This window comes from Manihot esculenta, chromosome 17 (genome assembly GCF_001659605.2).
Source record: "Manihot esculenta cultivar AM560-2 chromosome 17, M.esculenta_v8, whole genome shotgun sequence".
Classification (NCBI taxonomy): Eukaryota; Viridiplantae; Streptophyta; class Magnoliopsida; order Malpighiales; family Euphorbiaceae; genus Manihot; species Manihot esculenta.
In genome coordinates, this window is record NC_035177.2 from 21,156,549 (window position 1) to 21,179,040 (window position 22,492).

General features: G+C 40.8%; 1 pseudogene; it reads right to left on the reverse strand.

Moving 5' to 3' along the window:
* Positions 1-1,272: 1,272 nt before the first annotated feature.
* Positions 1,273-22,338, reverse strand: LOC110604870 (annotated as a pseudogene).
* Positions 22,339-22,492: the final 154 nt, after the last annotated feature.

The following is a 22,492-nucleotide window of genomic DNA, read 5'->3' on the forward strand; positions in this document are numbered from 1 at the left end:
AAAGATGACGGAGACCCTTATGATAATCTAGAGAGGTACAGGAGGTTGGTTGGAAAACTGAACTACCTTATGGTGATGACTCAACCAGATGTTACTTTTGCAGTAAGCGTTATAAGCTAATTTATGTCTGCACCTACGGTGAAATATTGGGCTGCTCTAGAACAAATTTTATGTTATCTAAAAGGGACTCTTGGACTCGGTATACTCTACAGAGATCATGGACATACTGCACTTGAATATTTTTTTGATGCTGACTGGGTGGGATCCAAAAGTGATAGAAGGTTGACTACAGGCTACTGTATATTTGTTGGAGGAAACCTAGTGTCTTGGAAAAGTAAGAAGTAAGATATGGTATCCAGATCCAGTGCCGAGTCAGAATACAGGGTCATAGCTCAATCCACTAGTGAGATTTTGTGGATAAATCATCTACTAAAAGAAGTTGGTATGGATGTTGCGTCACCCGCGAAACTTTAGTATGATAATCGGGTTGCTCTTCATATTGCTTCCAATCCACTATACCACGAACAGACTAAGTATATTGAAGTTGATTTTCATTTCATTCGTGAGAAGATTCAAGAAAATTTAATCTCCACCACTTATGTGAAAACAGGATAGCAACTGGGTGATCTACTCACCAAAACTTTAAATGGGCCTCGAATAAAATATCTTTCTAACAAGTTGGGCATGATAAATATCTATGATCCAACTTGAGGGGGAGTGTTAGAGTGTGAATATAATTTGTACATAATTATAGGAGATTACGTAATCATAGGCTAATTGATTGATAGGTAATTATTAGGGGTTGTCTTAATAAGGCCTTGAAATCTGTATATATACTAATTATTTCAATAGAACAATATACTGAAATTACCTAATTATTCCTTATCTTGTTATATTAAAAATTCCGGAGCTAAACTTAGCTTAACCGGAAAACTATAGAATTTAAATAGTTTAAAATAGAAGCTCAAATAAGTTTGCTTGAGCTTGAAATAGAGATTTTTTTTTTCAGTTGTATCAATACAATAGGGGTAAAAGTTACATTCTAGATTAACTCAATTAGACTTACGAGCTGCTCAAGTAGAGTATTGTGATACTCAAAATTCAACTCACTAAGCCACTTAACAAGTCAAGCTCGAGCTGAGCTCGACTTGAGCTCGACTTGATTCTAATCTAATCAATTTCGAGTATTTTTTATGAGTCGAACTTGAGTAGCTCAACTCATTTGATCCCAACATTTGATGTCATCCTTGCATAGATATAAGATGGAGATCCTTACCACTGCAAATAGAAAGCTTGAGCTCTCTCAACTGCTACTTTGTCTTCTAAGGAAATGCTGATGTGTTCAAACCATATGGCATTCATAACAATTCCTATGTTGCCACCTTGTTCTTTCTGAATACTTTTGAAAGTAAGATTCCAACTGATGTCTCGTAGAATCAAGGTAAATTAATTATGTCCATGTTTATATTAGTGAAATTCATATGTATATATAGTTAATAGTGATTATTCTGTCACTCTAGACAGAAATGTTGTCATCTTTTCAGATTTTGGCATATTGACTCAATTCAAGTACCTGATATCTAGTTCTGTAAACATCAACAGCAGCTGCATGTGATAGTATTGTAACGACCCGAAAATCGGACCGCTACCGGCGCTAGGATCCAGATCGGCTTAAGGCCACCGGGACTCGTAGCAAGCCTGACATAAAACCTGTAAACCTGTATAATCCCATACATGATCAACAACATGCATAAAAATTAAAACTTTTCTTTCCTTATACATCAACCAAACTCAACCTGATCATAAACATAAACATAACTTTGACCCCTCCGTGGGATCTCATCTGTGCCCCCAATGGGTGACATACATCTGTTGAGTTGGTTTACATAAATGACATAAAATAACCAAGATCATGTATAAAAAGGGATACAACATTCTATGATCAAGCGCACACTAATCATCCATAAACCTCATTACATAACTATACTGTACTTTTACATTACAATTTGATCATGTCCATTGCTAGCTATTACATAAACAGAACTTCTTTACTCTAACCGGACTCCTGCTCTATACTGCACCTGCAAGCCTGGGGGTAAAGGGAGAGGGGTGAGCTAAAAGCCCAGTGAGCTGAACTAAAAAACATATTAACACTATGCTTTAATGAAATGCATCATAACACAGACAATTCACATAAGGGTTGGGTGAACTTGTCACCAATTAGTCCAAGCTAACATGGTGCCAGGCCGTAGCATGGGGTCCTGGTCTTCCTGTCATACATACATTTCTTACCATTATTCCAGGGCCTCCTCTGGGCTCCTGGTCTTCGAGTCCACAATCATGCCAGGCCGTAGAATGGGGTCCTGGTCTTTCATTTTCGTGCCAGGCCGTAGAATGGGGTCCTGGTCTTCCTGTCATGGACTAATTGGATCATCCAACATTCACCCACATCAACAACACATGATGCAATGCGGCATATTCGTGAAACTAATGCAATCACCCTATTGCATAATCATGATGCATGAAACATGATAAAACATTTAATTTAAAAGATTAAGTTTAGTTCCACTCACCTCTGGCTGACTCTGACAACACCGAAGCAGCTGAACTCACTGCTGGGGTCCTCGGTTCCTCGGGTCCGAACCTACACAGGTGGACTGAAATGAGGGACCAAACATGCTAGAACATAACTCTAAACTACTCCCCAAAAACCCCCTAAAACATCATGAAAACATCACATAAAAACATGCAAGAAATGGCTGAACAGGGCACTTTCGGCGGCAGGTTCGGCGGCCGAAAGTCCCTCCAGAGCCGAAAGTCAAGCAGGTTCGGCGGCACCTTCGGCGGCCGAAACTCCCAGACAGAGACGAAACTCATGCATGTTCAGCGGCACTTTCGGCGGCCGAAACTGCCCGACAGAGACGAAAGTCTCCCTTTCGGGGGCAAGCTTCGGCAGCCAAAAGGCTGCCTTCCCAGCCATGTTCTGCAGCCGAAAGTCCTTCTGCGGCCGAAAGTCCTTCGGCTGCCGAACCTGGTTTCTGCCAAAGGGCAGAAACTTGGCTCCCAATGCACATTTCGCCTCCAAACTTATCAAACATGCATCAAACCTATTCTACAACACACAAACACAAGCATACATGTTCCTAGGGGTCTCAAACCATCATAAACCCCATCTACAACACATCAAGCAACTCACATTGTTCAAGAACACACATTTATACCCATAAACATGACCATAACCTAAACATGCATTCTAACCCATAGATCTTGCATAAAACTTATTTAAAACACATAAGGAGCTTAAGATCGGCTCTTACCTCTTGAAGATCGAGAGGGAGACGACCTAAACTTGGAGATCCACGAAAATGAGCTCCTAAGTTCCCAAAGCTCCAAAACTTTGCTCAAAAGCTTAAATCTTCAAAACCAAGTTAAAACAAGTGAAAATCTTGAAAGATTTAGAGGAAGAACATCAAAAATGGATGAGGGACGGCGGAGAGCTCACCTTGGCCGAAAATGGGGAAAAGCTCGCCCGTTTTCGGCTAAGGGACCCTTTTATAGTGGCTGGCCAGACCACGTTCGGGGGCCGAATGTGCCTCCGCATGCATGTCATGTTCGGCGGCCGAACTTGAGGTTTGGCGGCCGAACCTGGACTTCCCTCACTTATGCTTTCGGGGGCCTAAAGCACACCCGAAACGCATGCATGTTCGGCGGCCGAACTTGAGTTTCGGCGGCCGAACCTGAGTTTTCCTCAAATGCTATTTTCATGCAAAAACTCATTTTCTTCCATGCTTAAAACATAAAACACATTAAAACCTTTCATAGAAACATGATTTTACCCTACTAGAGGCTTCCGACACCCGAGATTCCACCGGACGGTAGGAATTCCGGTACCGGAGTCTAGCCGGGTATTACATTCTCCCCCCCTTAAGAACATTCGTCCCCAAATGTTCCTCAACTAGCACATGCATAGCAAACAACATAACATACTTACAAAAACACATAAACTCACAATAAACTAACCTTAGAAAAGATAAGGATACTGCTGGAGCATGGACTCCCGTGTCTCCCAGGTGCATTCTTCCATATTGTGGTGGTTCCACAGGACTTTCACCATCGGGATTTCCTTGTTTCTCAGCTTCCTGATCTGGGTGTCTAGGATCCGTACTGGCTGCTCAACATAGGTGAGATCCTCTTGGATCTCCACATCAGGCTCACTAAGAACCTTGCCCGGATCTGACACGAATTTTCTCAACATAGAAACATGGAAAACCGGATGGATTCTCTCCATTGAAGCAGGTAAATCCAGCTTGTACGATACATTCCCAATCTTTTGCAAGACTTCAAAGGGTCCGATGTACCGCAGAGCCAGCTTACCTTTCTTCCCGAACCGAACCACTCCTTTCATTGGAGACACCTTAAGCAATACCAGATCCCCCTCCTGAAACTCTACTTGCCTTCTGCGGATGTCTGCATAACTCTTCTGTCTGCTTGCAGCAGTCTTGATTCTTTCTCTGATTAAGGGTACCACCCTGCTGGTGATCTCTACTAGCTCAGGCCCTGCCAAGGCCTTTTCTCCAACTTCCTCCCAGCAAACAGGTGACCTGCACTTCCTCCCATATAAAGCTTCATATGGAGCCATCCCGATGCTAGCATGATGGCTGTTATTGTAGGCAAACTCCACCAAAGGTAGATGTTGCCTCCAAGAACCGCCAAAGTCCAGCACACACATCCTTAGCATATCTTCTATGGTCTGGATGGTCCTCTCTGACTTTCCATCTGTCTGTGGGTGGAAGGCAGTGCTGAAATCCAATCTAGTACCCATGGCATCCTGCAGACTCCGCCAAAACCTGGAGGTGAACTGGGGCCCTCTATCTGACACTATAGAAACAGGAACCCCATGCAGTCTGACTATCTCATCAACGTACACCTGCGCCAACTTGTCCACAGAATAGCCACTCCTGACAGGGATGAAGTGAGCAGATTTGGTGAGTCTATCCACAATCACCCATATGGAGTCCAATCTGTTGGACGTCGCCGGTAACCCCACTACGAAGTCCATAGCTATATTCTCCCATTTCCACTCTGGAATAGGTAGCGGGTTAAGCATTCCAGCCGGCTTCTGATGTTCCAGCTTCACCCTCTGACACACTTCGCAGGCTGACACAAACTGTGCCACTTCTTTCTTCATAGCTGGCCACCAATAAACTTTCTTCAGATCTTGATACATCTTGGTGGCCCCGGGGTGAATGCTGTATCTTGCATTATGAGCCTCTCTCATAATGTCTCCCTTTAGCCCTATGTCATCTGGTACACATAAACGGCTCCCATAGCGGAGGATCCCCTTATTGTCGAATCTGAACTCACTACCATTGCCTGACTGAACAGTCCTGGCATTCTTCACTAACTCTGGGTCCTCATGCTGTTTCTGAGCCACCTGCTCCAGAAACACGGGTGTCACTTTCATCTGAGCGACCAAGGCACCTGTACCAGACAACTCCAACAGTAGACCTTCCTCAATGAGCTTGTAAAACTCCTTCACCACTGGTCTCCTCTCTGCCGCGATGTGGGATAGACTGCCTAGTGACTTCCGGCTTAGGGCGTCTGCCACGACATTCGCCTTACCCGGATGATACTGAATCTTGCAATCATAGTCACTCAGCAGCTCTACCCATCTCCTCTGTCTCAAATTCAAATCTCTTTGACTCAGGATGTACTGCAGGCTTTTATGATCCGTAAAGATCTCACATTTTACCCCATAGAGGTAGTGCCTCCACATCTTGAGTGCAAAGATTACTGCTGCCATCTCAAGGTCATGTGTGGGGTAATTCAACTCATGCTTCTTCAGCTGTCTAGAAGCATAAGCAATCACCCTCTCATTCTGCATTAGTACGCAACCCAGTCCCACACGGGACGCATCACAAAAGACTGTAAAGTCTTCATCACTAGATGGCAGAGCTAAAACTGGTGCTGAAGTCAACCTCTTCTTAAGCTCTTCAAAACTCTCTTCGCACTGGTCGGTCCACAGAAACTTCTGATTCTTCCTGGTTAGTCTGGTCAGAGGAGTTGCTATTTTCGAGAAGTCCTGAACGAACCTTCTGTAGTAACCTGCCAAACCCAAGAAACTTCTAATCTCTGTCACTGAAGTGGGTCTGGGCCAGTTAGCCACAGCTTCTACCTTCTTGGGGTCTACCTCTATTCCATTCTCCGACACTACATGCCCCAAGAACGAAATGCTCCTCAGCCAGAACTCACACTTTGAGAACTTGGCATACAAGCCATGTTCCCTCAAGGTCTGTAGAACCAACCTCAGATGATGGGCATGCTCCTCTGCATTCCTGGAATACACCAAGATATCATCTATGAAGACAATAACGAAGTGATCCAGGTATTGGCTAAACACTCTATTCATGAGGTCCATGAATGCTGCAGGGGCGTTGGTTAACCCGAACGGCATCACAAGGAACTCAAAATGCCCATATCTGGTCCTGAAAGCCATCTTTGGTACATCCTCTTCCCTGATCCTCAACTGATGATACCCGGACCTCAGATCTATTTTGGAGAAACAACCCGCTCCTGCTAGCTAGTCGAATAGATCGTCGATCCTTGGCAATGGGTACTTGTTCTTGGTAGTGACTTTGTTCAACTGTCTGTAGTCGATACAAAGCCTAAGGGATCCATCCTTCTTTCTCACAAACAAAACTGGAGCACCCCAGGGTGAGGTACTCGGTCGGATGAAGCCCTTGTCTACCAGCTCCTGTAACTGCTCCTTCAACTCTTTCAATTCTGCTGGCGCCATCCTGTAGGGAGGGATAGAGATCGGTCGGGTTCCAGGCATCAGTTCTATCTCGAACTCTATCTCCCTAGCAGGTGGTAAACCTGGCAGTTCGTCTGGGAACACATCTAAGAACTCTCTAACCACTGGCACCGAGGCGGGCTCTCTAACCTGACTGCTAAGCTCTCTCACATAAGCCAAATACCCCTGACATCCCCTCCTGAGCAACCTACGAGCCTGAAGAGCTGATATCAGACCTCTAGGTGTACCCCTCCTGTCTCCTCTGAAGACAACCTCAGACCCATCCTGACCTCTGAACCTGACTACCTTGTCCCTGCAGTCCAAGGTAGCACCATGGGTAGATAACCAGTCCATCCCTAGAATGACGTCAAAATCTGTCAAATCTAGAACCACTAGGTCGGCGGACAAGCATCTTCCCTCAACAAACACAGGACTACACTGGCAGACTGACTCTGCCACAGATGGATCACACTTGGGTCCACTGACCCAGAGAGGACACTCTAACCCAGAAGTCATCAGACCCAACCTTCCCACGGCTCTCGGAGCGATAAAAGAATGAGATGCACTAGGGTCCATCAAGGCATATACATCTGAACAACCAATAATTAAGTTACCTGCCACCACGGTGTTAGATGCATCTGCCTCCTGCTGTGTCATTGTGAAGATCCGTGCTGGAGCTGATGGACCTTCACCTCTGAAACCCGCTGAAGAAGAGGCTGCCCCTCTCCCTCTGCCTCTGCCACTGGCCTGAGTCATGGCTGGAGCTGCTGGCTGCGCTACACTGCCTGAAGCTGTCTGCTGGGACGGAGCCATCGGGACTGCTCTTGGACAATCTCGAGCCATATGCCCCTCCTGACCACATCTGAAACAGGCGTTCGTCCCAAACCGACATACTCCCCTGTGTGGCTTACCACACCTCGCACAAACTGCATTATCCGCACTAGAGCTTGAGCCACTCCCAAATCCCAGACTGGACTTGACTTTATTCCAGAACTTGTTCTTCTTACCCTTGGGCTTACCCCATCGCTTACTGCCTGAAGCTGCTGCACTCAGGGTAGAGGGATCTAATCTTCCCCCACCCGGAGTTTTAGAACTGGAAGACTGTGCCACTGACTGCTTGACTGTCCCCTGAACGATGGCACTGGCCTCCATTTTCCTGGCCATATCTACTATGGCATGGAAGCTCTCCCTGTCCACTGATTGAATCAAGGAGGAATACCTGGAATGGAGTTTCATAACATACCTCCTTGACCTCTTCGAATCTGTATCCAGACTCTGCCCAGAAAAAGGCAACAGCTCCAAAAATCTGTCGGTGAACTCCTCCACACCCATTTCATCCGTCTGCCTCAACTGTTCAAACTCTATCATCTTCAGCTCCCTTGAACTATCGGGAAAAGCCCATCCTGCAAACTCGTTTGCAAACTCTTCCCAAGTCATGCTGTCCACTCTCGGGTTCACATAATTCTTAAACCACTCCCGTGCCTTCTTGCACTTAAGCGTGAACCCGGCCATCTGAATGGCTCTACTGTCATCAGCCCCAATCTCATTAGTGATTACTTTAACCCTTTCAAGATACACAAATAGGTCATCCCCTTTTTCATACTGAGGAGCACCCAATTTCATGTAGTCGGTCATCTTAACCTTGCTCCCACTGGCTGAGCTAGGTCTAGGTGGCTGAACAACTGGGGCTGCTGGTTCTGCAGGTGGTGGAGGTGGTGCAACATTTTCTGAGGTAGGGTTTTCTGGATTTGGATAGTAGGGTGGAGGTGGATACATTGGGTACTGAGAGTATGGTGGGTAGTATGGTGGGTATGGCATCTGTGTGGGATAAGGGGTGAAACTAGGGTAATCCGATGTACCTCCCATCGAATACCCGGGATGTTGTGAGAAATGTGGGTAGTGAGGTGGCTGTACAAATCCCGAGGCCTGAGTGCCTCCTTGGGACTCTCCCATACCTTCCTCTGACATGCTTACTCCCAGACTGCCATCCCTCCTCTGTTCTACATCCATATCATCCCCCATGCTCTCAGACATTCCTCCCTGAACTGTTCCTCTGACTGATCTGCTTCTACCCAGATCCAACGACCTTCTAGGGTCTCTTGCTGCTCTTTCTCGGTTAGACCTACTAGACATTGCCCTAGGCAATGCTGGAGGACGGGCGCTCATGCCCTCATCCTCGGGTGGTACTCCAGTCAATCTTGCTGATCGACGAGTTCCTCTCATCCTGTTTTCTGAAAAACAGTACACATAGCACAAACATTAGCATCATATGGTTCATGTGGGCACACATGAACCCGCATCACATACTTCACATATCAGCATATCATGCATATTATCATGGCATTTCACATCATCATGCAAGACAGGACTCCACATCCTATCCTAGTGGACATGATCTTTTCCTATTGTGCTTGACCTTCTATAACATCTATGAGCCCGACACTCTAGGTCCGACCATATGAACCTAAGGCTCTGATACCATTCTGTAACGACCCGAAAATCGGACCGCTACCGGCGCTAGGATCCAGATCGGCTTAAGGCCGCCGGGACCCGTAGCAAGCCTGACATAAAACCTGTAAACCTGTATAATCCCATACATGATCAACAACATGCATAAAAATTAAAACTTTTCTTTCCTTATACATCAACCAAACTCAACCTGATCATAAACATAAACATAACTTTGACCCCTCCGTGGGATCTCATCTGTGCCCCCAATGGGTGACATACATCTGTTGAGTTGGTTTACATAAATGACATAAAATAACCAAGATCATGTATAAAAAGGGATACAACATTCTATGATCAAGCGCACACTAATCATCCATAAACCTCATTACATAACTATACTGTACTTTTACATTACAATTTGATCATGTCCATTGCTAGCTATTACATAAACAGAACTTCTTTACTCTAACCGGACTCCTGCTCTATACTGCACCTGCAAGCCTGGGGGTAAAGGGAGAGGGGTGAGCTAAAAGCCCAGTGAGCTGAACTAAAAAACATATTAACACTATGCTTTAATGAAATGCATCATAACACAGACAATTCACATAAGGGTTGGGTGAACTTGTCACCAATTAGTCCAAGCTAACATGGTGCCAGGCCGTAGCATGGGATCCTGGTCTTCCTGTCATACATACATTTCTTACCATTATTCCAGGGCCTCCTCTGGGCTCCTGGTCTTCGAGTCCACAATCGTGCCAGGCCGTAGAATGGGGTCCTGGTCTTTCATTTTCGTGCCAGGCCGTAGAATGGGGTCCTGGTCTTCCTGTCATGGACTAATTGGATCATCCAACATTCACCCACATCAACAACACATGATGCAATGCGACATATTCGTGAAACTAATGCAATCACCCTATTGCATAATCATGATGCATGAAACATGATAAAACATTTAATTTAAAAGATTAAGTTTAGTTCCACTCACCTCTGGCTGACTCTGACAACACCGAAGCAGCTGAACTCACTGCTGGGGTCCTCGGTTCCTCGGGTCCGAACCTACACAGGTGGACTGAAATGAGGGACCAAACATGCTAGAACATAACTCTAAACTACTCCCCAAATACCCCCTAAAACATCATGAAAACATCACATAAAAACATGCAAGAAATGGCTGAACAGGGCACTTTCGGCGGCAGGTTCGGCGGCCGAAAGTCCCTCCAGAGCCGAAAGTCAGGCAGGTTCGGCGGCACCTTCGGCGGCCGAAACTCCCAGACAGAGACGAAACTCATGCATGTTCGGCGGCACTTTCGGCGGCCGAAACTGCCCGACAGAGACGAAAGTCTCCCTTTCGGGGGCAAGCTTCGGCAGCCAAAAGGCTGCCTTCCCAGCCATGTTCGGCGGCCGAAAGTCCTTCGGCTGCCGAACCTGGTTTCTGCCAAAGGGCAGAAACTTGGCTCCCAATGCACATTTCGCCTCCAAACTTATCAAACATGCATCAAACCTATTCTACAACACACAAACACAAGCATACATGTTCCTAGGGGTCTCAAACCATCATAAACCCCATCTACAACACATCAAGCAACTCACATTGTTCAAGAACACACATTTATACCCATAAACATGACCATAACCTAAACATGCATTCTAACCCATAGATCTTGCATAAAACTTATTTAAAACACATAAGGAGCTTAAGATCGGCTCTTACCTCTTGAAGATCGAGAGGGAGACGACCTAAACTTGGAGATCCACGAAAATGAGCTCCTGAGTTCCCAAAGCTCCAAAACTTTGCTCAAAAGCTTAAATCTTCAAAACCAAGTTAAAACAAGTGAAAATCTTGAAAGATTTAGAGGAAGAACATCAAAAATGGGTGAGGGACGGCGGAGAGCTCACCTTGGCCGAAAATGGAGAAAAGCTCGCCCGTTTTCGGCTAAGGGACCCTTTCATAGTGGCTGGCCAGACCACGTTCGGGGGCCGAATGTGCCTCCGCATGCATGTCATGTTCGGCGGCCGAACTTGAGGTTCGGCGGCCGAACTTGAGTTTCGGCGGCCGAACCTGAGTTTTCCTCAAATGCTATTTTCATGCAAAAACTCATTTTCTTTCATGCTTAAAACATAAAACACATTAAAACCTTTCATAGAAACATGATTTTACCCTACTAGAGGCTTCCGACACCCGAGATTCCACCGGACGGTAGGAATTCCGGTACCGGAGTCTAGCCGGGTATTACAAGTATCATGTTATGGGCAGCAATAAAAGGCTCTTTCTTTGAATTTCCACTGCTACAGTCCCCAAATGAGTTGGACCAATGAGCTAGCGGGAAGAGCCCAGATCTATAACTACGAATTGCTGCCACATTTAGCTCATTGAAGGTGAATCAGTAATTAACTTTGTTTCCAAAGGATATGAAACATACATTTGCACAACATTGGAAATCCTCCCTAAAGTTGAATTCGAAAACATATTAGCCAAACCCAAGGGACAGATGCCTAATAATACTGCCGGAGTATAGGCAGAGCAGGAGATCAACTACTTACTGTATTTAAGGACTTGGCCAAGCTCCATATCTGTCTTCAAGTTCCTGAGTAATGTCAAAGTGAGTCAACATCACAAAGGGTTGAATTCCTAAAACCAAACCAAAACAAATATTATTGTGAAAACATATCTATAAAAGCTACTACTTGTGCATTAATATGTTTCTGTTGATAAATAGGTTTGTTTATTCTGAGGGTTTTTTGCCTTTTCAGGCTTAAAAAAAAAGTTCTAAAACCCTGGTCTGGGAAAAAGTATTTCCCATACTAGGGTAAAATTTGACTCTACCGCACACTTTAAAAATGCGTTAGAGTCTTCCACGCTTTTAAAGCGTGGTAGTGTTTAGAATTTTTAGTGTGCTTATTCTGAACCCATGGTGACAATCAGGTTGTGCTACACATTTCTGACTATTTTACTCTAGAAATTGATTAACCTTTATGCAGAAGGGCATCAATGAACTTGTCATAATGATCAACACCAGCTTGGTTCACATTTCCAAATCTTCCCTCTGGCTCGATAAAAGATGATAGTTAGAGATGGAATTAACAATGCTTCAGACTAGTAAAGCATTCAAATTTCTAAACTCACTCGATAAAATTCTTGCCCAAGACATGGAGAAACGATAGCTATTAACTCCAATATTTTCCATGAGATCAAAATCTTCCTGTTTTCTCATGTCACAGGAGATCAAATTGGTCAGTTTCCTTTGTATTGCAATGTATTCAAAACTTCTACATTTTCATAAACAGATTCCCAATTGCATAACATTTATCTAACATACAAAGATTTCTATATTGTCGAAGGATTTCAAATGCTAACATATAATTTTCTTCTCAATTTGGTGACTTAGATATAATTGGTTCAGTTTTATGGAATCCCTTATCATGATCGAGAACTATACACAAGAGTTATTACAGTTAGTTATGACCTTATAAGCTTTAAGGTGATGAACTTCGCATCTCTATCAGGAATAAAAAACTGAAAATTATATGCATATTTAAGCCTTTGGATTGGCCATAGATGGGAATCACAAAATTGTTTGAAGATTTAGAAAATTAGTTATTTTTGTCACACCCATTCTCTAATATGTAGAAATGGATATGATTCGAAAAACTGATAGAGTTTCCCCTAATATTATGCATATAAATATATATAACCTGCTATAAGTTTTAAAATATTAAACATATAAGAGAAAACTGATGGTTGTTCTAGTCAATTCATAATATATTTACATTAAACAAAATACGTTCCTCACTAGAATGTACAATCTATACATGATCTTTCAAAATTACAAAAAGATATGACAAAAGACCTAGGATTGGTCCGACCTCCTCTAGACTCTGAGTGGACGATGTGGAAAGAAGGTCAAACTAGGAGATGCGGACTGCTGAACGGATCACCGAAAAGAAACTGAAATAATAAAAGTATAAGGGTGAGTACAAAATACTCAGTGAGTGGATAAATAAATAACAAAGGGGAAAAGATAAAATTTAAGTACTTAATAGTACCAAATATTTAGCTATAATAAGTCAGCTGAATAAATACAATTTAATTCAATTAATACAAATAAACTGTGAAAAATAGAATCTGCATACACTCATAATATGTTCTCTGTAGATAATGTTGGTATCTCAGGTGTGATAAAATAATGACAGCCTGAGAGCAATGCTGGCATCTTAGGCTCTATGATGATAATTTTGGCCCAAGAGCTAATAAAATACTGATCATACACATGTGCAGAGCTACCCCCAAAGGGTAACCACCTGACATACGCCCCAAAGGCTATCTGTATATCAAGCGCTGTCCCAAAGACAATATAAATATATATTATGCTGAAAATAAATCACCTGTCATCAAGGTGTTATCTATTCGGTGCATATACAGAGTGTAATCGGCTATTTATTCAGCTGTGCTTTAAATTCAATTTTCATTAATTCAAGAAATATACATTATCGTTATCCTTTCCCAACTTAAATAAACAAAATAACATTTATGAATATATATATTTAAGAAAAGTATCAATGTTATATATTTATCCACTCACCAGTACTGAGGATAAAATAACCTAGGTCGCAGGAGCACCCCTATTATCTTTCCCGGAAGCTGGATCCTCTCAAATAATAAATAAATATTCTAGGATGAAAATATAAAACGTAAAATATGAAATTTTAAATATATATTTATATGTAATTTTAAGAAAAATTCGGCAATATTTCGACATAGCTAGACCTCCCAAAATACACAATCTCAACAAAAATATACAATAAACTATAAATATTATATAGGACAACCTATGAAAAATCATCAATCTAAAAAGAAATATAGAATTCCATTAATTGGGTCTGACTAAAACTTATCCCCTTTTTATTCTCAAATCACCAAAAATCACTATTTAATGGTAGAGAAAATAAATTATATCATAATAATTCGAATAAAAAGGATAAAACTCACCTACCCAATTTTGGAGCCTCTGGAAGAAATTATTGAATTCTTGAGCAGGATATTGGTTTAAAATAGGATCTAGCTGAGAATTTTAGAAGTTTATGGGTTGATTGGATTGAGGAGAAGGAGATTTGGGTTAAAAGAGGAATTTTTTTTTCTAATAACAGAGGTTGTTGTGTTTCTGCTTTCTTCGGGAGGAAGAGAGCTCGCTCTGGTTTCGGGACGGAACTTTCCCAAAACCAGAGCTTTTAATGCTCTCTTTTCTTTTTTTTATATATTTTATTTTATTAATTATTCTTATTATTTTATTAATAATAATTTTATATATATATATTTGTAAGTTATGGGCCTTCTCTTCATTCATTTTTTTTCTTTTTAATTTTTATGGGCTGGGCGTGATAATTCTCTCCTAAAAGAAATTTCGTCCTCGAAATTTTACATACCTGGTGAAGGGAATAAATGTGGGAATCGAATTCGCATACTCTCTTCTTTTTTCCAAGTAGCTTCTTTGGCAGAGTGATTACTCCATCGAACTTTAACCAGGGGTATTATCTTATTCCTTAGAACCTTCTCTTCTTTCGCAATGATCTCAACTGGCTCTTCTTCATATGTTAAATCCTCCCTCAACTCGATAGGCTATTTCTGGAGGATGTGAGAAGGGTCACTTCTGTATCTCCTTAACATAGATACATGAAAGACATCATAAATTTGAGATAGCTCTAGAGGTAGTGCTAAACGATAAGCAACTGGTCCAATTCTCTCTAAAATCTCATATGGTCCTATGAATCGCGGACTCAATTTTCCACGTTTGCCAAAACGTACAACCCCTTTCCAAGGAGAGATCTTTAGGAATACCTTGTCGCCAACATTATATTCAATATCCCTTCTCTTCATATCTGCATAACTCTTCTGTCTGTCTTGTGCTGCTTTTAATCTACTTCTGATCATCTGAATTTTATCTGTAGTCTGTTGTACTAGTTCTGGACCTTCTAATTGTCTTTCCCCTACCTCATTCCAACACAATGGTATTCTGCATCTCCTCCCATACAAAGCTTCATAAGGAGCCATGCCGATACTCGAATGATAACTATTATTATAAGAAAACTCCATTAAATGCACATACCTATCCCAGCTTCCTTTAAACTCCATCACACAAGCTCTCAGCATATCCTCCAAGGTCTGAATAGTTCTTTCTGATTGACCATCAGTTTGAGGGTGAAAGGAAGTGCTAAACTTCAACTTGGTGCCTAAAGCATTTTGCAAGCTAGGCCAAAAACGAGAAGTGAATCTTGGATCTCTATCTGAAACAATAGAAATTGGAGCACCATGGAGTCTTATAATTTCATTGACATAGATCTCTGCTAATTTGTCTAAAGAATAATCCATCCTGACAGGCAAAAAGTGTGTTGACTTGGTTAATCTATCAAGTATCACCCATACTGCATTATGTCCGTGCGAAGTACGAGGTAACCCAGAAACAAAATCCATAGTAATGTGTTCCCACTTCCATTCTGGAATAGAGAGCGATTGCAGCTTTCCTGTTGGATGTTGATGTTCTGCTTTAATCTATTGGCAAACTAAGCATGTGGACACAAAGTCAACTATTTCCTTCTTTATGCCTGGCAACCAATAATTTTCCTTAAGATCTCTATTCATTTTTGTACTGCCTGGATGCATAGAGTAAGCAGAACAATAAGCTTCCTCCATAATCTCTTTCTTCAAACTTTCCACTCTGGGTACACATAGTCTATCACCAAACATTAAAGTCCCATCCTCCCTTAGGGAAAAGTTGGAACGGGTGCCATCTCTTACTTCATTACTGATCTTACTCAACTGCTCATCTTGATTTTGGCTTTCCTTGACTCTTTCTATCAAAACTGGTCGAACTTTGAGAGTTGTCAACAATGCTCCTGCATCATCCACTGCTAGTTGTACCCTTAAGGATCTGATCTCTAGTAACAAGGGAAGCCGAACTGTTTTGAGATAAGCCAAATTACTAAAGGACTTGCGACTAAGGGCATCAGCTACCACATTAGCTTTACCTGGATGATATTCAATAGTACAGTCGTAGTCCTTAAGTAACTCAATCCATCGTCACTGTCTTAAATTTAACTCCTTCTGTGTGAGAAGATACTTCAAACTCTTGTGATTTGTAAAAATCTGGCAAGTCACGCCATAAAGATAATGCCTCCATGTCTTTAATGCAAACACAACTGCAGCTAATTCCATATCATGGGTGGGATAATTTAATTCATGTTGTCTAAGCTGTCTAGAAGCATAAGCTATCACCTTCCCATGTTGCATGAGTACATAGCCTAAACCCTTGTGAGAAGCATCACTATACACCATAAATCCATCTGTACCTGAGGATAGCGTAAGAACTGGGGCTGATGTGAGACATGTTTTAAGCTTCTCGAAACTCTCTTGACATTCATCTGTCCATTCAAACTTTGCATTCTTTCGAAGGAGTTTAGTCAATGGTGCTGCAATGATGGAGAAATCCTGAACAAAGCGACGATAATACCCTGCTAAGCCCAGAAAACTTCTAACCTCTGTAACATTAGTTGGAGGGTCCCAATTGACTACTACTTCAATCTTCTTAGGATCAACCAAAACTCCATCTGCTGAGATAACATGTCCCAAGAAAACCACCCGATCAAGCCAGAACTCACATTTGCTCAATTTAGCATATAGTTGCTTATTCCTCAAAATTTGCAGTACTATCCGTAAATGCATCTCATGCTCTTCCTTGCTACGGGAATATACTAAGATGTCATCAATAAACACAATAACAGAGCTATCCAAGTAGGGCTTAAACACCCTATTCATGAGATCCATAAAAGCAGCGGGTGCATTAGTTAACCCAAAAGGCATAACGAGGAACTCATAATGCCCGTAACGAGTTCTGAAGGCTGTCTTAGGTATTTCAGACTCCTTGATCTTCAATTGATGATACCCAGACCACAAATCAATCTTAAAGAATACTTTAGCACCTTGGAGTTTATTAAAAAGATCATCAATGCGGGGTAAAGGATACTTATTTCGCACAATGACTTGATTCAATTGTTTGTAGTCAATACACAACCTTAAGGAACCATCCTTCTTCTTCACACATAGCACAGGGGCTCCCCAAGGTGAAACACTAGGTCTTATGAAACCTTTATCAAGTAACTCTTACAACTGTGCTTTTAACTCTTTCAATTCTGCTGGGGCCATTCTATATGGTGCCATAGAAATAGGAGTTGTACCTGGATTTAAATCAATAGAGAATTCAATCTCTCTATCTGGAGACAACCTAGGAAGTTCTTTAGGAAATACATCAGGAAACTCACTCACTATTGGTTTATCCTCCAATTTAGGTCCTTCTAGGTTACTGTCCACCACATAGGCTAAATACGCTTGACAACCCTTCCGAAGCATCTTCCTAGTGGTCATGGCGGAATCACATAAGAAGGAAGTAAATGCCTCTCCCCAAAGAAAGTGAACTTGGACCCTTCTGGACTATTAAATACCACTGATTTCTCAAAGCAATCTACTGTGGCATGATGACGGGATAACCAATCCATACCTAGGATAACATCCAGATCTTGTAGACACAAAGGAATCAGATCCACTAACAGCTCATGGTTGCCCAACTTAACAACACGATCCCTATACACATGTTCACATACAACAGAATCCCCAACTGGAGTACTCACAGCTAATCCACAATCTAAAGGTTTTAATTCTCTATCAGCATACTCAGAGAATGATTGAGATATGAAAGAGTGAGTAGAACCAGGATCTATAAGAATGTGTGCATCTTTATTAAAAATGGTTAACATACCAGTCACCACCTCTGGAGATGCTCGTGCCTCCTGTTGTGTCATAGCAAAGACTCTGGCTTGAGTGCAAGGTCTACCAGGTTGCATCATTAGTCTAGTCTGAAAAGATGAAGTAGCACCACTGGCTCTGCTTGAGCTAGGCCCAACTTGTGCCGTAGGTACACCCTGTGATTGTGTCATACCATACTTTAGATTCTGAGGCGCCACAATCCTTGCTGAGAACCAATGTCTCTAGCTATAGCAATGGACAATCTTTCTTAAAATGCCCCGAAGAACCACATTCAAAACAACCCCTATCAAATTTTCTGCACTCCCCAGCATGATATTTACCACAGGTGACACATTGAGGAAAAAGTCTCTTCCTTTGTCCAAACCCAAAATTATATCCTTGTCCTTGTCCACATTTTTGTGCCCCAAAGGAACTACCCACCGGTTGTGCTACTGAACTCTGACTAAACTGTGGTCGAGTAACCTGCTGCTCTGTATTGACAAAAGAACCTCTACCACTACCACTGTATTCAGTTTTGGACTGAAATGAACAGTTCCCTCTCTTAGCTGGTCTCTCTCTGAACCCCTGTGAACCCTGCATATGCTTCCTACTCATCCTCTGCTCATACTCTTTCTCTTCTTGCTTAACTTTCTCAACGTTCAAGGTTGCTTCCACCAATTCTCTAAAATTATTTCCTCTGAACCAGGTCATAGATGATCTAATATTGACATGTAGACCCTGTCTGAATCTGTCACATTTAGCTTTCTCAGAAGGCAGTATGTCTGAAACGAAGCAATAGAGGTCTTCAAACTTGTCAACATACTCTCTTATTAAGAGTCTTCCTTGAAACAACTTGAAAAAGGCATCCTGTTTTCCCTTTCTGTAACTTTCTGATAAATACTCCTGGCGAAATTCATATATAAATTGATCCCAAGCCAGTCTAACTCCATGTCTGCGATGAATGCCATCAAACCAACCATCAGCCTTACCCTGAAGCAATCCATGTACATTATCTACCTTATATGGATCAGTCAACTTCATTAATTCAAACACTTTTATCACTTTCTTTAACCATTTATCTACAATGTCAGCATCGGAAGAACCCTCAAAATCATAAGCCCCCAAACGTCTAGCACGATCCACTATCTCCCACGGATCTCTAGGTTTAGCTGTAACAGCTGCTGTAACTACTTGTGCCACAAAAGCACCCAGGTCTGCATTGATCTAAAAAGGATTGGCTGGTGCTATAGGTGGAACAAAAGGTGGAACTGCAGGTGCGACAGGAGGTGCAACTGCAGGTGCTGAAGGAGGTGATAATGCTGTCGGATATGTTCTTGATTCAACACCATGAGAAGCAAAATCTCCATGCCCTTCTCCGCTCTCAAGTAAATCATGGTCTGCCATCCCTTCTAGAGGTGGAGGTGTAACTGTAGGATCCCTGTGAGGTCGACCAATATCAGCTAATCTAGCTGTACGAACACCACGGCCCCGATTTCTATTACCTACTCTGGGCGGCATTATCCTACAAATGAAAAATACGAAAAGAATTATCAGAATATAATTAAGAATACTGACTCGAGAAAAGTCAACAGAATCTATAACCTAAGCTCTGATACCAAAAATTATCACACCCATTCTCTAATCTGTAGAGATGGATATGACTCGAAAAATTGACAGAGTTCCCCCTAATATTATTCATATAAATATATATAACCTGCTATAAGTTTTAAAATATTAAACATATAAGAGAAAACTGATGGTTGTTCTAGTCAATTCATAATATATTTACATTAAACAAAATACATTCCTCACTGGAATGTACAATCTATACATGATCTTTCAAAATTACAAAAAGATATGACAAAAGACCTAGGAGTAGTCCGACCTCCTCTAGACTCTGAGTGGACGATGTGGAAGGAAGGTCAAACTAGGAGATGCAGACTGCTGAACGAATCACCGAAAAGAAACTAAAATAATAAAAGTATAAGGGTGAGTACAAAATACTCAGTGAGCGGATAAATAAATAACAAAGGGAAAAAGATAAAGTTTAGGTACTTAATAGTATCAAATATTTAGCTAAAATAAGTCAGCTGAATAAATACAATTTAATTTAATTAATACAAATAAACTGTGAAAAATAGAATTCGCATACACTCATAATATGTTCCCTGTAGATAATGCTGGCATCTCAAGTGTGATAAAATAATGACAGCCTGAGAGCAATGCTGGCATCTTAGACTCTATGATTACAATTTTGGCCCAAGAGCTAATAAAATACTGGTCATACACATGTGCAGAGCTATCTCAAAGGGTGACCACCTGACATACGCCCCAAAGGCTATCTGTATATTAAGCGATGTCCCAAAGACAGTATAAATATATATTATGCTGAAAATAAATCACCTGTCATCAAGGTGTTATCTATTCGGTGCATATACAGAGTGTAATCGGCTATTTATTCAGCTGTGCTTTAAATTCAATTTTCATTCATTCGAGAAATATAAATTATCGTTATCCTTTCCCAACTTAAATAAACAAAATAACATATATGAATATATATATTTAAGAAAAATATCAATGTTATATATTTATCCACTCACCAGTATTGAGGATAAAATAACCTAGGTCGCAGGAGTACCCCTATTATCTATCCCGTAAACTGGATCCTCTCTTAGAATTAAAAAGAAAAAAATAATATATCAAATAATAAATAAATATTCTAGGATGAAAATATAAAACGTAAAATACAAAATTTTAAATATATTTTTATATATAATTTTAAGAAAAATTCGGCAGTATTTCGACATAGATAGACCTCCCAAAATACACAATCTCAACGAAAATACATAATAAACTATAAATATTATATAGGACAACCTATGAAAAATCATCAATCTAAAAAGAAATATAGAATTCCATTAATTGGGTCTAACTAAAACTTATCTCATTTTTATTCTTAAATCACCAAAAATCACTATTTAATGATAGAGAAAATAAATTATATCATAATAATTCAAATAAAAGGGATAAAACTCACCTACCCAATTTTGGAGCCTCTAAAAGAAATTATTGAATTCCTGAGCATAATATTAGTTTAAAATAGGATCTAGCCGAGAATTTTAGAAGTTTATGGGTTGATTGGGTTGAGGGTTAGGAGATTTGGGTTAAAAGAGGAAATTTTTTTTTTTTTTTTAATAACAAAGGTTGTTCTGTTTCTGCTTTCTTCGGGAGGAAGAGAGCTCGCTCTGGTTTCGGGACGGAACTTTCCCGAAACCAGAGCTTTTAATGCTCTCTTTTCTTTTTTTTTTTTTATATTTTATTTTATTAATTATTCTTATTATTTTATTAATAATAATTTTATTAATAATAATTTTATATATATATATTTATAAGTTATGGGCCTTCTCTTCATTCATTTATTTTTTCTTTTTAACTTTTATGGGCGGGGCGTGATAATTTTAATGTTTTGCTCAATCTGTAAAATGAGCACCAGATGTCGTTGATAATTATCAACAACAATGTCTCCATTACTTCCATCTACAATATACCTACCAAAAATCCACACAACTGTTACAGCAAGTAGCAAGAGGTGAATATATGATGAATAACAGAGGAAAGTACAAAAATGTAAGCCATCTAACCAGGCTTGTGAATAAAAGTATCCGAATTGTTAAGACCTTTACCATCACTCAAATATGCTCCTTCAAACTGTGCTATGAAAAATAAAAAATGGCATATGTAAATTTGATTATACTTTTGTGTGAAGGAGAAAAGGAAATTAAGGCAATGACATGTATAATACCTGGTCTGAATAAGATACAGTTCCAAACAGAAAGCTGCTTGAAAATGGAGAGGCATTAGAACTCCCCTTTAGAGAGATGGAATTGCATGATACAATAAGAACTGATATCTACACTTCAAACATTAAGGAAGAGTGATGTAAGAGCCAAAAATCCATAATAAAGGATTGCTAGTAAAAAAATATGTTTGAGAAGGACAGAGAAAAATCACCGAGATCAAAAGAACAAGCAGAGAAATGCATACAAGAAATGTAAACAAACATTAGAAAATAAATAGGAATCTTATTGAAAAGCATACTTAAATATCAATAGATGAAACATTTTCCTGAACACGATCCAGTTGATATTTGCATATCTAATTTTGATGTAACCCAGGCAAATTATAAATGAGGGAGAGACAGTGATGTGATACCAACAAAGACCAAAAAATCAGAAACAGAAGATGAAATGAAAGATCAATTCACTAGTTGACCAAAAATATCACCATTCAATGTAGGTTTCATTGTTGTTAGTGTTTACTCGTGAATCCCATTCCTTCGCAGTGGCATTTGATCGATGCCCTCTTTAATGGCTGGTTCTAATCTCCTTCTTGATGCTCAAACTTAAAGGTTTCATATCTCTGGCTCTAATAGCACCATTGGTGATAGAAAATGTTCT